Source organism: Gorilla gorilla, chromosome 7 (assembly GCF_029281585.2).
Source record: "Gorilla gorilla gorilla isolate KB3781 chromosome 7, NHGRI_mGorGor1-v2.1_pri, whole genome shotgun sequence".
In the NCBI taxonomy this organism is placed as follows: domain Eukaryota; kingdom Metazoa; phylum Chordata; class Mammalia; order Primates; family Hominidae; genus Gorilla; species Gorilla gorilla.
Window position 1 is genome coordinate 148,874,449 of NC_073231.2, and position 12,867 is coordinate 148,887,315.

Here is a 12,867-nt window from a genome sequence, read left to right on the forward strand (position 1 = left end):
ACTCTGCTGGCCCTGCAGCCACACTGCTCAGGTCCCAGGGCCTGATGATGGCTGAGCCAGACATCATAACACCAAGCAATGGAGAAGTTAGAATATTGCTAGGGATACTGACTTGTATTTTTGAATCTTAAAATATATGTTTTAATCTGACATCTATAAGCAGTGTATGTTACATGCCAGTCAGAGCACGAGCATCCCCGAGAGGTGTGCACTCTGTGTATCTATGGATAATGAAAGCACGGCTTTCACACAGCAAGCTATCCTCACTTCATGTGATCAACTCTGATATCTTCTACTTTATTTGAAAGAGTATTGATTGTGTCGCACTCGACTGATTTTACACCCTCTATGTACATGGTCCCCAGTTTATTGGCAGGGGGGTTATTTTGTGTTTTATTTTGTTTTTGAGACGGAGTCTTGCTCTGTCGCCCAGTCTGGAGTGCAGTGGCGCGATCTCGGCTCACTGCAACCTCCGCCTCCCGGGTTCCAGTGATTCTCCTGCCTCAGCCTCCTGAGTAGCTGGGATTACAGGCACCCGCCACCATGCCCGGCTAATTTTTTTATTTTTAGTAGAGATGGGGTTTCACCATGTTAGGCTGGTCTCGAACTCCTGACTTCAAGTGATTTGCCTGCCTCAGCTTCCCAAAGTGCTGGGATTACAGGCATGAGCCACCACACCTGGCGTGTTTTGTGTTTTGAGATAGGGTCTCCTTCTGTCACCCAGGCTAGAGTGCAGTGGTACAATCACAGCACATTGCAGCCTCAACCTCCCTCCCAACCTCAACCTGCAGGGGAGGGGAGGGAGAGGAAGGGAGGCTCATCTCAGGGCTCTGAACCTGAGCCTCCCGCCAGGGATTTCCCAGTCTCCACACTGGCCCGGAACTGGGCGCCCTCCTCTCTGCAGCCCCATCCAGCCCCCACTTCCCAGCATCTGCCCACGGATGAGCCTCCAGTGTATGGGCAGCAGGTCCTGGCACTGCCCCTCACCCGCCCCCCACCACTCAGCCCCTGTGGGGACCTCAGGAGGTAAGGCCCAGGCAGGACCCTGTGCCGCCTCCCCCATCCACAGCCTCTGCCCCCTTGACGCCCTTGTTACAGAGGCTCTTTTCACAGCAGGTCATGTCCAGCTACTCAGTCTTCAAGTCTATCAGTCCAGCCTCAGTTTCTATGGGGTAAGACCCTCCAGGGACCACAGGATGGGTGAGGTTCATAATTTGGACACACAGGGAGGGCCACAGCCCTTGCTAGTGTAGCTGAACTTCTGCCCTGTGGGCGAAAGAGGAGGGTGTCAGGCACAGGAAGCCCCACCGGACCCCCTCGGACCCACCCCAGGACCGCCCCCTTCAGGGAACCTTGAAGCCAGTGGGGACACAGAGACAACCAGGAGACAAGCAGAAGAGAATGGGCCGCGCCGAGTCTGCAGTCCTTCCAGGCTCAAGCAATCCTCCTGCCTCATCTTCCAAGTAGCTGGGACCACAGGCACCCGCCACTACCCCCAGCTATTTTTTTAAAAAAATGTTATAGAGATGGGATCTCACTATGTTGCCCAGGCTGATCTTGAACTCTTGGGCTCAAGTGATCCCCTTGCCTCAGCCTCCCAAAATGCTGGAATTGTAAGCGTGGGCCTCTGCACCCGGCCTGGTCCGCAATTTAAAAACACACAGCCACCATTCCCTCTCCAGAAAGCACCCAGATCCCTTTGGGAGAACCAGCCTCCTCCATGGAGGAAAGCTTGGGATCTGCCCTCCCACCTGGGGAGGAGAGGGATCTGTGGAAAATCCTTCTGACGGACTTCCCCTCAGTGCCTGATCCATACTCAATAGCAGAAAAAGTAAGAAATATACAAAGATAGCAGGTACACGGAGACAGTTCCCCAAATAGCTGAGCGAATAGCACAGAAGCAATATTGAAGACCTAATAGCTGAGACATTTCCAGAACTGATAAAGTGCATCCAGCCACAGATCAAGCAGCCCAGAAAATTCCAGGCAGCATCAACAAATAAATAGCCCCGCATGCACCCGTGAAAATGCAGAAGACCAAAGAAAAAAGTCCTGTCAACAGCCAGAGAAAAAGATCAGCCACCAGGGGTCGGTAGTGAGAAGGACAACTGTGGAAGCCAGGAGAGATGACAGCCCTGAGTTCCACAGGCAATGGAAGAAAGACTGTCAGACAGAAGGGATGTCCCCAATATACTTGCACTAAAAGAAAATCTTTTATTTATTTATTTATTTATTTATTTTAGACAGGATCTCACTTTGGAGTGCAGTGGCGGGAACACAGCTTATTGTAGCCTTGACCCAGGCTCAAGCGATCCTCCCACCTCTGTCCCCGAAGTAGCTGGGATGACAGGTGTGCACCACCACGCCCAGCTAATTTTTGTATTTTCATAGAGGCGGGCTTTCGCCGTGTTGCCCCAGCTGGTCTTGAACTGCCTTGATCAAGGAATGCTGGGACTACAGGTGTGAGCCACAGCACCGGCCAAGAAGGTCTTTTAAAAAGTGATCTTTTCGGGCACGGTGGCTCATGCCTGTAATTCCAGCACTTTGGGAGGCCAAGGCGGGTGGATCACAAGGTCAGGAGTTCAAGACCAGCTTTGCCAAGACGGTGAAACCCCGTCTCTACTAAAATTAGCTGAGTGTGGTGGTGGGTACCTGTAATCCCAGCTACTCGGGAGGCTGAGGTAGGGAATTGCTTGAACCCGGAGGCAGAAGTTGCAGTGAGCCAAGATCACACCACTGCACTCCAGCCTGGTGACAGAGACAGACTCTGTCTCAAAAAAAAAAAAAAAAAAAAGAAAAGAAAAGAAAAGTGATCTTTAGGCTGGACATGGTGGCTCTCACCTGTAATCCCAGCACTTTGGGAGGCCTAGGCAGAAGGATCGCTTGAGCCCAGGAGTTCCAGACCAGCCTGACCAACATGGAGAAACCTGTCTCTACTAAAAATACAAAAAAATTAGCCGGGCCTGGTGGCGCATGCCGGTAGCCCCAGCTACTCAGGACGCTGAGGCAGGAGAATCGCTTGAACCCGGGAGGCAGAGGTTGTGGTGAGCTGAGATTGTGCCATTACACTCCAGCCTGGGCAACAAGAGCAAAACTCCATCTCAAAAAAAAAAAAAAAGTGATCTTTAGGCCGGGCACAGTGGCTTGTGCCTGTAATCCCAGCACTTTGGGAGGCTGAGGTGGGTGAATCACTTGAGGTCAGGAGTTGAAGACCAGCCTGGCCAACATGGTGAAACCCCATCTTTACCAAAAATACAAAAATTAGCCGGGCATGGTGGCGCACACCTGTGATCCCAGCTACTCGGGAGGCTGAGGCAGGAGAATCACTTGAACCCAGGAGGCAGAGGTTGCAGCGAGCCAAGATCTCGCCACTGCACGCCAGCCTGGGCAACAGAGCGAGACTCCATCTCAGAAAAAAAACAGTGATCTTTAGCCAGAAGGAAAATGGTCCCATTCAGAATCAGCGATACCTCAAGTAATGAAGCACAAATTCGTAAAAATGTGTGAATCTAAATGAACATAAATTCTATTAAAAAAGATAAAATAGTGGCCGGCGCGGTGGCTCACGCCTGTAATCCCAGCACTTTGGGAGGCCGAGGCGGGCGGATCACCTGAGGTCAGGAGTTCAAGACCAGCCTGACCAACATGGTGAAACTCCATCTCTACTAAAAATACAAAAAAATTAGCAAGGTGTGGTGGCACATGCCTGTAATCCCAGCTACTAGGGAGGCTGAGATGGGAGAATCACTTGAACCCAGAAGGCCTCTCACGGCATTGCATTCCAGCCTGGGCGACAGAGCAAGACTCCGTCTCAAAAAAAAAAAAAAAAAAAAAAGTTCTGTCTTGTGGGAGATTTCAGTTTTTGTGGTGAAATTAAAATTCATACCATAAATACAAACCTGGAAAGGAGTGAATACGATGAGGCGAACCCACTGGGCGGTTACACAGTGGCCCACGGCTGTAGTCCCCGCTACTCAGAAGGCTGAGGCAGGAGGATGGCTGGAGCCCAGGAGTTCAAGACCCACATGGGCAACATAGTGAGATGGAGCAGGGACCCCCTCCTAGGTGCCTGCCAGGCTCTCCCAAGCTTGGAAATCAAGGAACACTCTTCAATCCCTTCAAGGGAAATTCCAGTCACCTTGCCAGCCTTGAAAGGTAAGTGAGCAGCCTGCCAGGAAGGCGACGGGAGCACGGGTCTCCCAAGCAGGCCACAGCCACAGGTGGTTTGCTTCCCTATAGAAACTAAAGCATAGCATACATTCTCAAGTCTTTCAGAAACCCCCACCCGGTGGAAAATGCCGACTGCTATCACAGAGACCCAGATAAGGGGGAACTGAGGACTGAACTCTGGCCGTGTTCTCTGTCCTGAATTTCTTCTTGAGGGGCCTGGAGGGAGTCACACCTGTGAGCCACTAACGTGTGCCCCCATGCACACAGCACCCTTGGCATAACTAACTCCATCTTAGAAAGAGACTCCATTGTATATCTTACAGGGCACTTGGCCAACAAAGTTAAGATGTTTTGCTTAATAAACAAGTTAAAAATAAAGCCTGCATCCAAACAGATGAGGACGCAAGCAAGCGCACTCTTCCGATGTCACTTCTCACGGGAGGCCTCTGTGATTGCAGAAGGAAAGGCCCCGGCAGAACTCACCATCTGCTGCCTGAGGCTCCACCACCTCGAAGACATCCTTGCAAGATCCACAGACTGGCCCAGACCAGGAGGTTTCTGTCGTCTTCTTGTGTCTTCTTCACTCCCCTGGACTGGTTCGTGAACCCCTTCTCCTATCTCTGTTTCCTCTGGATGTTAAATGCTACTTTCTTTGTTGTAGGACGTTAACCTGTAACATGTATATACTGATTAAGTACACTCTTACGTTGTCGTGTGCAATATTGGCTGACGTGTGCAGTGGCTTGAGCCCATGTGACTGCGGCTCTCACTACCGAGGGAAAGGAGCACTAAGCAGCATGCCTCCTTGGCTCGTGGCTTTAGGGACTGAAATAGCCTCAATAAGATTCTGACATTGTGAAAGACACAGGCATGCTTGGATGTGATTCTGACATTGTGAAAGACACAGGCATGCTTGGATGTGATTACCTCTAACTCTGCACTGCTCATGACACCTCATGTATTGGTTAATGATTTTGCCTGCAACTTCTGCTTTCCGGAAATGTACCCATACCCCTAAAAACCCCAGCTTGTAAGCCACTGGGGAGTTTGGGTCTTAAGCGTGAGCTGTCCGTTCTCCTTGCTTGGTACCATGCAATTAATATCATTTTTCACCTGCTGCAAATTGCAACATCAGTGTTTGACTTTACTGCCCTGGGTGAGAAGAGCCCAGCTCGGTTCAGTAACTGTAGAAGACTGTAAGAGGAGTCCAAACTGGAGTGACCCCATCGTGAATAAAAGCTGAAAAGCTGAACAAAGCCACACCTGCTGGGTGACATTCCCAGGGGTTGGGCATTGTGGGCCACAAGATGCCTATGGTTGAGGGAGCGAGTTAATAATGCTAACTAATTAATCAGACGCAGAACTTAAGGAAACGTCCCAACATTTTAAGAACAAAAAGCATTCTAAGTTGGAGAATAAGATTTGCTTTAAAAATAATGGTATAGGAGTCAGGTATGGTGGCTCACACCTGTAATCCCAGCACTTTGGGAGGCCGAGGTGGACAGATAACTTGAGGTCAGGAGTTCGAGACCAGCCTGGCCAACATGGTCAAGATACCTCCAAATCTTTATTTATGTATTTATTTATTTTGGAGACAGGGTTTCATTCTCACTCTGTTGCCCAGGCTTTTTTTTTTTTTTTTTTGAGACGTAGTCTCACTCTGTCGCCCAGGCTGGAGTGCAGTGGCACAATCTCGGCTCACTGCAACCTCCGCCGCCCGGGTTCAAGCGATTCTCCTGCCTCAGCCTCCCGAGTAGCTGGGATTACAGGCACCTGCCACCGCACCTGGCTAATTTTTGTATTTTTAGTAGAGACGGCGTTTCACCATCTTGGCCAGGCTGGTCTTGAACTCTTGACCTCGGGTGATCCTCCTGCCTCGGCCTCCCAAAGTGCTGGGATTACATGTATGAGCCACCGTGCCTGGCCTTAACTCTTCTATAAATAGATTACCAACAGACAAAAGAAAATTTAAGGCATAAAGCATTAATAGCAGTTAAAAGGCTTAATTCAAAATGACAAAAAATACTGTTAACCCAAAGATGATAATTCTAAATTTTTTAACATCCATTAAATGGTCAGAAAATAAATAAAACTAAAGTGAGAGAACTAAAAAGAGAAAGAATCATACTCTGAGGCCCTGTAACACCCCTTGTAATAGCAGATGAAAAATCAACAAAGATAGAGAGTTAAAACAGGATAAATAGGCCAGTCACGGTGGCTCACGCCTGTAATCCCAGCACTTTGGGAGGCCGAGGCGGGCGGATCATGAGATCAGGAGTTTGAGACCAGTGTGGCCAACACAGTGAAAACCCGTCTCTACTAAAAATACAAAAAAGATTTAGCCAGGCATGGTGGTGTGCGCCTGTAGTCCCAGTTACTCAGGAGACTGAGGCAGGAGAATCGCTTGAACCCGGGAGGCAGAGGTTGTGGTGAGCCAAGGTCGCGCCACTGCACTCCAGCCTGGGCACCAGAGCAAGATACATCTCAAAAAAAAAAAAAAAACCAGGATGAACGAAAGAAATTCATGGAGGCTGATCACGTCAGCTCACACCTGCAATCCCAGCACTTTGGGAGGCAGAGGTAGGAGGGCTGCTTGAGCACAGGACAACATAGGAGGACCCTGTCTTTTTTTTTTTTTTTTCTTTTTTTTTGAGACAGAGTCTTGTTCTGTCACCAGGCTGGAGTGCAGTAGCACGATCTCGGCTCACCGCAATCTCCGCCTTGCAGGTTTAAGTGATTCTCCTACCTCAGCCTCCCGAGTAGCTGGGATTATAGGCACGTGCCACCATGCCAAGCTAATTTTTGCATTTTTAGTAGAGATGGGGGTTTCACCATATTGGCCAGGCTGGTCTCAATCTCTTGACCTCGTGATCCACCCACCTCGGCCTCCCAAAGTGCTGGGATTAAAGGCGTGAGCCACTGCGCCCAGCGACCCTGTCTCTTTAGAGCAAACTTTAAAGCCAGGCGCAGTGGCTCACGCCTGTAATCCCAGCACTTTGGGAGGCCAAGGTGGATGGATCACCTGAGATCAGGAGTTTGAGACCAGCCTGGCCAATATGGTGAAACCCCATCTCTACTAAAAATACAAAAATTAGCCAGGTGTGGTGGCACACCTCTGTAATCCCAGCTACTCAGGAGGCTGAGGTGGGAGAATTGCTTGAACCCGGGAGGCAGAGGCTGCAGTGAGCCGAGATCGCGCCACTGCACTCCAGCCTAGGCAACAGAGCAAGACCCCGTCTCAAAACCAAAAAAAAAAAAAAAATTTCAATTTAAAAATTTAAAAAAATAAAACAAATTTTAAAATTAAAAGAAGAAAGGTAACCGACATAGAAAACTGATCACAGCAATTCCAGAACACACATCCTTTTCAAGTACACACAAACATTTACAACTATGGATCACATAATGAGCCATGAAAAAGTTTCCACAAATTAATTGAAATCACACAGAGTGGCTTCTCTAATTACAGTTAAATTAGACTAGAAATTATTACCCAAAACAAGAAAATGCTCCTCTGTTTGGAAATGAACAAGTATAGTTATAAATAACGTATATGTCACAGAAGAAATCAAAATGAAAATAGGATTTCGCTCTGTTGCCGAATGCAACAGGAATGCAGTGGGTACAATCAAAGCTCACTGCAGCCCTGACCTCCTGGGCTCAAGTGATCCTCCCGCCTCAACCTCCTAAGTAGCTGAGACCACAGGCATGCACCACCACATCTTGCTAGTTTTTAATTTTTTTTTTTTTTTTGAGATGGAGTTTTGCTCTTGTTGTCCAGGCTAGAGTACAGTGGCACCATCTCGGCTCTGCAACCTCTACCTCCAGGTTCCAGCGATTCTCCTGTCTCAGCCTCCCAAGTAGCTGGGACAACAGGCATGCACTACCACACCTGGCTAATTTTTGTATATTTAGTAGAGACGGGGTTTCACCATGTTGGCCATGGTTGGTCTCAAACTCCTGACCTCAGGTGATCCGCCCTCCTCAGCCTCCCAAAGTGCTGGGATTGCAGGCATGAGCCACCACGCCCAGCCATAACTGCATGCTTTGAGAGAACTGTATCCACTGTTAGGTCTCAGAAACCAATACCCCAAAATATGGCACTTTGACATGCTGAAGAAACTTCAAGAACTTTCTGTCCTCCCCTACAACCCACAGACTCTCCCAAAGTTAGGATGGAGTTGTCTGAAGTTCCTTTGTCTGCCTAAAGTCTGGACTCACCAAGAACAATTGTGTTTTCTTCCCCCTACCCCCAGACAAAGAACGTCACCATACCTGAACAAACCCTTTCACAAGATAGTAATGTCTGTCCCTCAGGCCCATTCACATTCCAAAGAGAACTATCTACAAGTTAATCTCCACTCCCTGCTCCACTGCCCTCAGAATCCTCTTCTCCGCCCATGGCCTGTGTGGCCAGGATGGTCCCTAAGCGTCTGAACCCCGCTGCAGGGTGCGGGATATCGCTCTGTTTTCCCCTGTGGACACATTAATACACCTCTGCGCCTTTTCTCCAGTTACTCTGCCTTTTCTGAGTCGCGTTTTCATGGAAATGTCAGGGGTTAAAAGAGAAGATTTCCCACTGGCCCTTACCTTCATACATTAAAAACACATTCAGGCTAGGCACGGTGGCTCATGCCTGTAATGCCAGCACTTTGGGAGGCCAAGGCCAGAGGTCAGGAGTTGGAGACCAGCCTGGCCAACAGGGTGAAACCCTGTCTCTACTAAAAATACAAAAATTAGCTGGGCATAGTGGCACACACCTGTGATCCCGGCTACTTGGGAGGCTGAGACAGGAGAATCGCTGGAACCCGGGAGGGCAGCTGGAACCCAGGAGGTTGCAGTGAGCCGAGATCGCGCCATTGCACTCCAGCCTGGGTGACAAGAGTGAGACTCCATCTCAAAAAAAAAAAAAGATTCAACATTAATGAATGAAGCATTCATCACAAGAAATTACAGAAAGAACAGCAAATGGAATCCAAAAAAACGGAAGAAAGAAACGAATAAAAGTGACATCAGAAATTAATAATATAGAAATTATGTACATATTAGATAGGATACACAAGTTAGTTATTTCTTTGGATAAACTAAAAACTTTGATAACTCTTGCTTTTTTTTTTTTTTTTTTTTTTTTTTTTGAGACAGGGTCTCACTCTGTTGCCAGGGCTGGAGTGCAGTGGTGCAATCTCAGCTGACTGCAACCTCCGCCTCCCAGGTTCAAGCAATTCTTGTGTTTCAGCCTCCCAAGTAGCTGGGATTACAGGCTTGTGCACCATGCCCAGCTAATATTTGTTATTTTTTGTAGAGATGAGGTTTCACCATGTTGGCCAGGCTGGTCTCAAACTCCTGACCTAAAATTATCCACCTGCCTCAACCTCCCAAAGTGCTGGAATTACAGGTGTGAGCCACCGCACCCAGCCTTAAAAATGTGGATAATTCTTGTGGGAGACCAGTCAAGAAAAGAAGAGGAGAAAAACAGCCATAATAGCAATGGGGAAAAAATCAGGATCAACAGAGGCTTCAGCCAGGCGCAGTGGCTCACACCTGTAATCCCAACACTTTGGGAAGCCGAGGCAGGTGGATCCCTTGAGCCCAAGGGAGAAATAGCGAAGGGGGACGCGTCACACTTTCAAACCATCAGATCTCCTGAGAACTCACTCACTATCACCAGAACAGCAAGGGGGAGGTCTGACCCCATGATCCAATCACCTCCCACGCGGCCCCTCCGCCAATTCCACATGAGATCTGGGCGGGGACACAAACCCAAACCATCTCATCCTGTAACTTCTTTCTCCCTAAAGGGTATAAAATCGAGCTGTACCCCGGCCACCTTGGGCACATGTTCCCCGGACCTCCTGAGTCTCTGTCATGTGAGGTCATGGTCCTCACATTTGGCTCAGAATAAACCTCTTCAAATATTTTAGAGTTTGGCTTTCTTTCATCAACACATCCCATCCTGTAAAACACGGAGTAAGCCGGAGAGAATGGCTCACACCTGTAATCTCAACACTTTGGGAGACCAAGATGGGAGGATCATTTGAGGCCAGGAGTTCAAGAGACCAGCTTGGCCAAGAAAGCAAGACCTCATCTCTAAAAAAAAAAATAAGTAAATAAAAATAAATGCAAGTGACTTCACTCTTCTCTCCCAGAGCCTCCAGTTGTCACTTTTGTGAGTTTCTTCAGGGTCTCTTGAACTGTACTCAGGGTGTCAAGAGGTACAGTCGGGAAGGATGGGGGCCTCTAATGAGAGGGTTAAGAGCATCATTCTGGGGGAGACACGAGGGAGGCAGCAGAGGAGGGGCTGTGGTGTGGCCTTCGCACACTGCAACTCCTGGAGGTCGGGCAGGGGCAGGATGTCCAGACAGTGGACGCATGAGTGGAGAAGCCTTCAGCCACCCTGACTCCACCTAGGAGGTGCCCCAAGGCAGAACTAGCAGCTGAGCCTGGCCAGCCCCGGCAGCGATGAGAGACAGTAGGTTTTGGGGTGACCAACAGGGAGCTCCAGCAGGAGCCCAGCAGGAGAGAGAAGCTGGGTATTGATCCTGCTGGCCCCTCCTGCAGTCCGCAGGACTGTCCACAGCCCTCCCTCCTCTTAAGCAGCTCACCTGCCTTGGTGGCCCCTCCCCTCCTGGCCCCTCCTTTTGGGCCTGGGTTGGGGGTGGCAGGGGTCCTGTCCCTGCACCCGGAGTGGAGCGGGATATGGCACTGGAATGTTTCTAGGCAGCCCACCCCTGTAAGAGGGCCTGGGGCTGGGCGCAGTAGTTCACACCTGTAATCGCAGCACTTTGGGAGGCTGAGGCAGGAGGATCGCTTAAGCCCCGGAGTTCGAGAGCAGCCTGGGCAACATAGAGACCCCACTTCTACTTGAGAGACACAGAGAGAGAGAGAGAGGGAGGGAGGGAGGGAGGGAAAGAGAGAGGCTTTTGGTAAACGCTCCTGTTTTGTAAACTCTCTTCGTATTTTGTGATTAGGATGCTCCATCAGTTTCTGCCACCAGCTTGCTGGAGACGCTGCATGTCCCTGACTCCTCTCAAAGGGTGAAAAGCTCAGTCGCACCCCAGACCCACTCCTCAGGCAGAGGATGAACTGAGTCCCCGCCCCACCGCCCGTCTGGCCTCTGTGAAAGTGGAGTGCAGGCTGACCCTGGAAGCAGAGGGACATTCCAACGGGCCAGCGGCCTTCTCCCCGCTAGGCTGGGCTCCGGGGTGGGCGGAGAGTGGCCGCCACAGGCCATCAGCGTCTGGGGTTCTGGAAGCAGGGAGGGCAGAGGCTGGCCCAGCCTATGGGAGACCCTGCAGTGGCGTGGCCTCCAGGCTAATCCTACCCCAGCTGCCCCAGGGCGGGATTTCTTTTCTTTTTTCCTTTAATCTCCTTATCTACAGGCGCCGAGGCTTAATGAGCTCCAGATGTCTCAACATACCAGGAGGGGTTTAGGATTCCCTGCCAAATACCAGGGAGATAAGAACGCACCAGACTTGCACAAACCTGAGCTGGTGACCCCCAGTTCCCTTTAAATCAGCGACATGTCATTACAAGGCAGAAGTCCCGCCCGAGAGGACAGTCCCCAGGGCTTGCTAAGCATGCGTGGTATCAAGAGGCGCATTGAGGCGCTCCTGCAGCCTCCTCCCGGCACGGGACTCCTCACAACCCCCAGCCTCAGCTTCCCCGACAGGGCAGGGGCTCAGTCTTCCCCACTCCGGGCCAGGAACGCAGCCTGCTTGCCTTTTGTCCAATTGGGTGCTCTTTCTTTGCGACTGATACAAAGTGGGAACAAACTCCGCTTCCGGTGATGCCCGGGCCCCAGGAGGCTGGGGGAGAAGTGCACGCTGCCCAGCCTTCAACCTGAACTGCCCCAGCACTTCCCAGCCCCGACCCCTGCAGCTGTGAGGTGAGGTGGGGAGGGGGCTGCCTGCGGGGAGGGGGCGGCCTGCGGGGAGGGGGCTGCCTGCAGGGCGGGCCGCGTGGGTCCCCCGAGCGTGGGGGACCAGTGACGTCAGGCAACATTTCTCCAAAGGCTCCCTCACCTCGTCCTTTGGCATCTGGGGTGCTCAGAGGAAGGGGGAAGCCGGGAGGGTGTGGAGAGGGTCACTGGAGAGGGGCAAGGCCAGAGTGATCCCCTCGGGGACGAGGCAGAGGAGAAGCTGTGGAGACCTAAAGAGAAGAGGTGGGGTGCACCTGGGCCTCTCAAGTTTGTTTCCCAGAACCAGGGAAGGTTACAGTAGAAGGGAGGACCCTGTGGGGAAGAAGCTTCCAGAGACCTTCTGGAGAGGTGAGCCAAAGGCGAGCCATGGCCAGAAACCCCAGGCCTGCTGCAGCGGAGAGTCAGTGCTGCAGGAGGCTTCGGAATCAGGGCTGCCCTCCTTGGGCTGAACCCTCTGTCTAGGGGACGATGGCCCTGGGCAAAAGCACTGCTTTCTGGCCCCCCTGGAGGGTAGGGCATGACACTGTGGTGCTAGAGGCAGGGGGGACATGAGGAGGTAGACGAACGTCCTGAGTCACCAGGTACAACCACTGCACCCCATTGTGACTGCCCCTGTGTCCGACACAGATTTGGGGTGGTCTGGAATGTCCCTTGAGCTCCTTAGGCACTCAGGAGTTTCTAGTTGAGGAAATAAAATGTCCAAGATGCCCAGTTTGATCTGAATCTCAGATAAACAACAAATAGTCATTTTTACCAATGTTTGGGACATACTTATGCTA

General features: G+C 50.8%; 1 long non-coding RNA gene across 2 annotated transcripts in view; it reads left to right on the forward strand.

Annotated features, from left to right (window-relative positions):
* Nucleotides 1-11,745: 11,745 nt before the first annotated feature.
* The window catches only part of LOC101144863 (uncharacterized), a 29,412-nt gene continuing 28,290 nt past the window's right edge, over nucleotides 11,746-12,867 (forward strand). For both annotated transcript variants that reach the window (XR_010135063.1, XR_004068930.3), the window contains exon 1: nucleotides 11,746-12,055. This is a non-coding gene — a long non-coding RNA (uncharacterized lncRNA). The remainder of the gene's footprint in view (nucleotides 12,056-12,867) is intronic.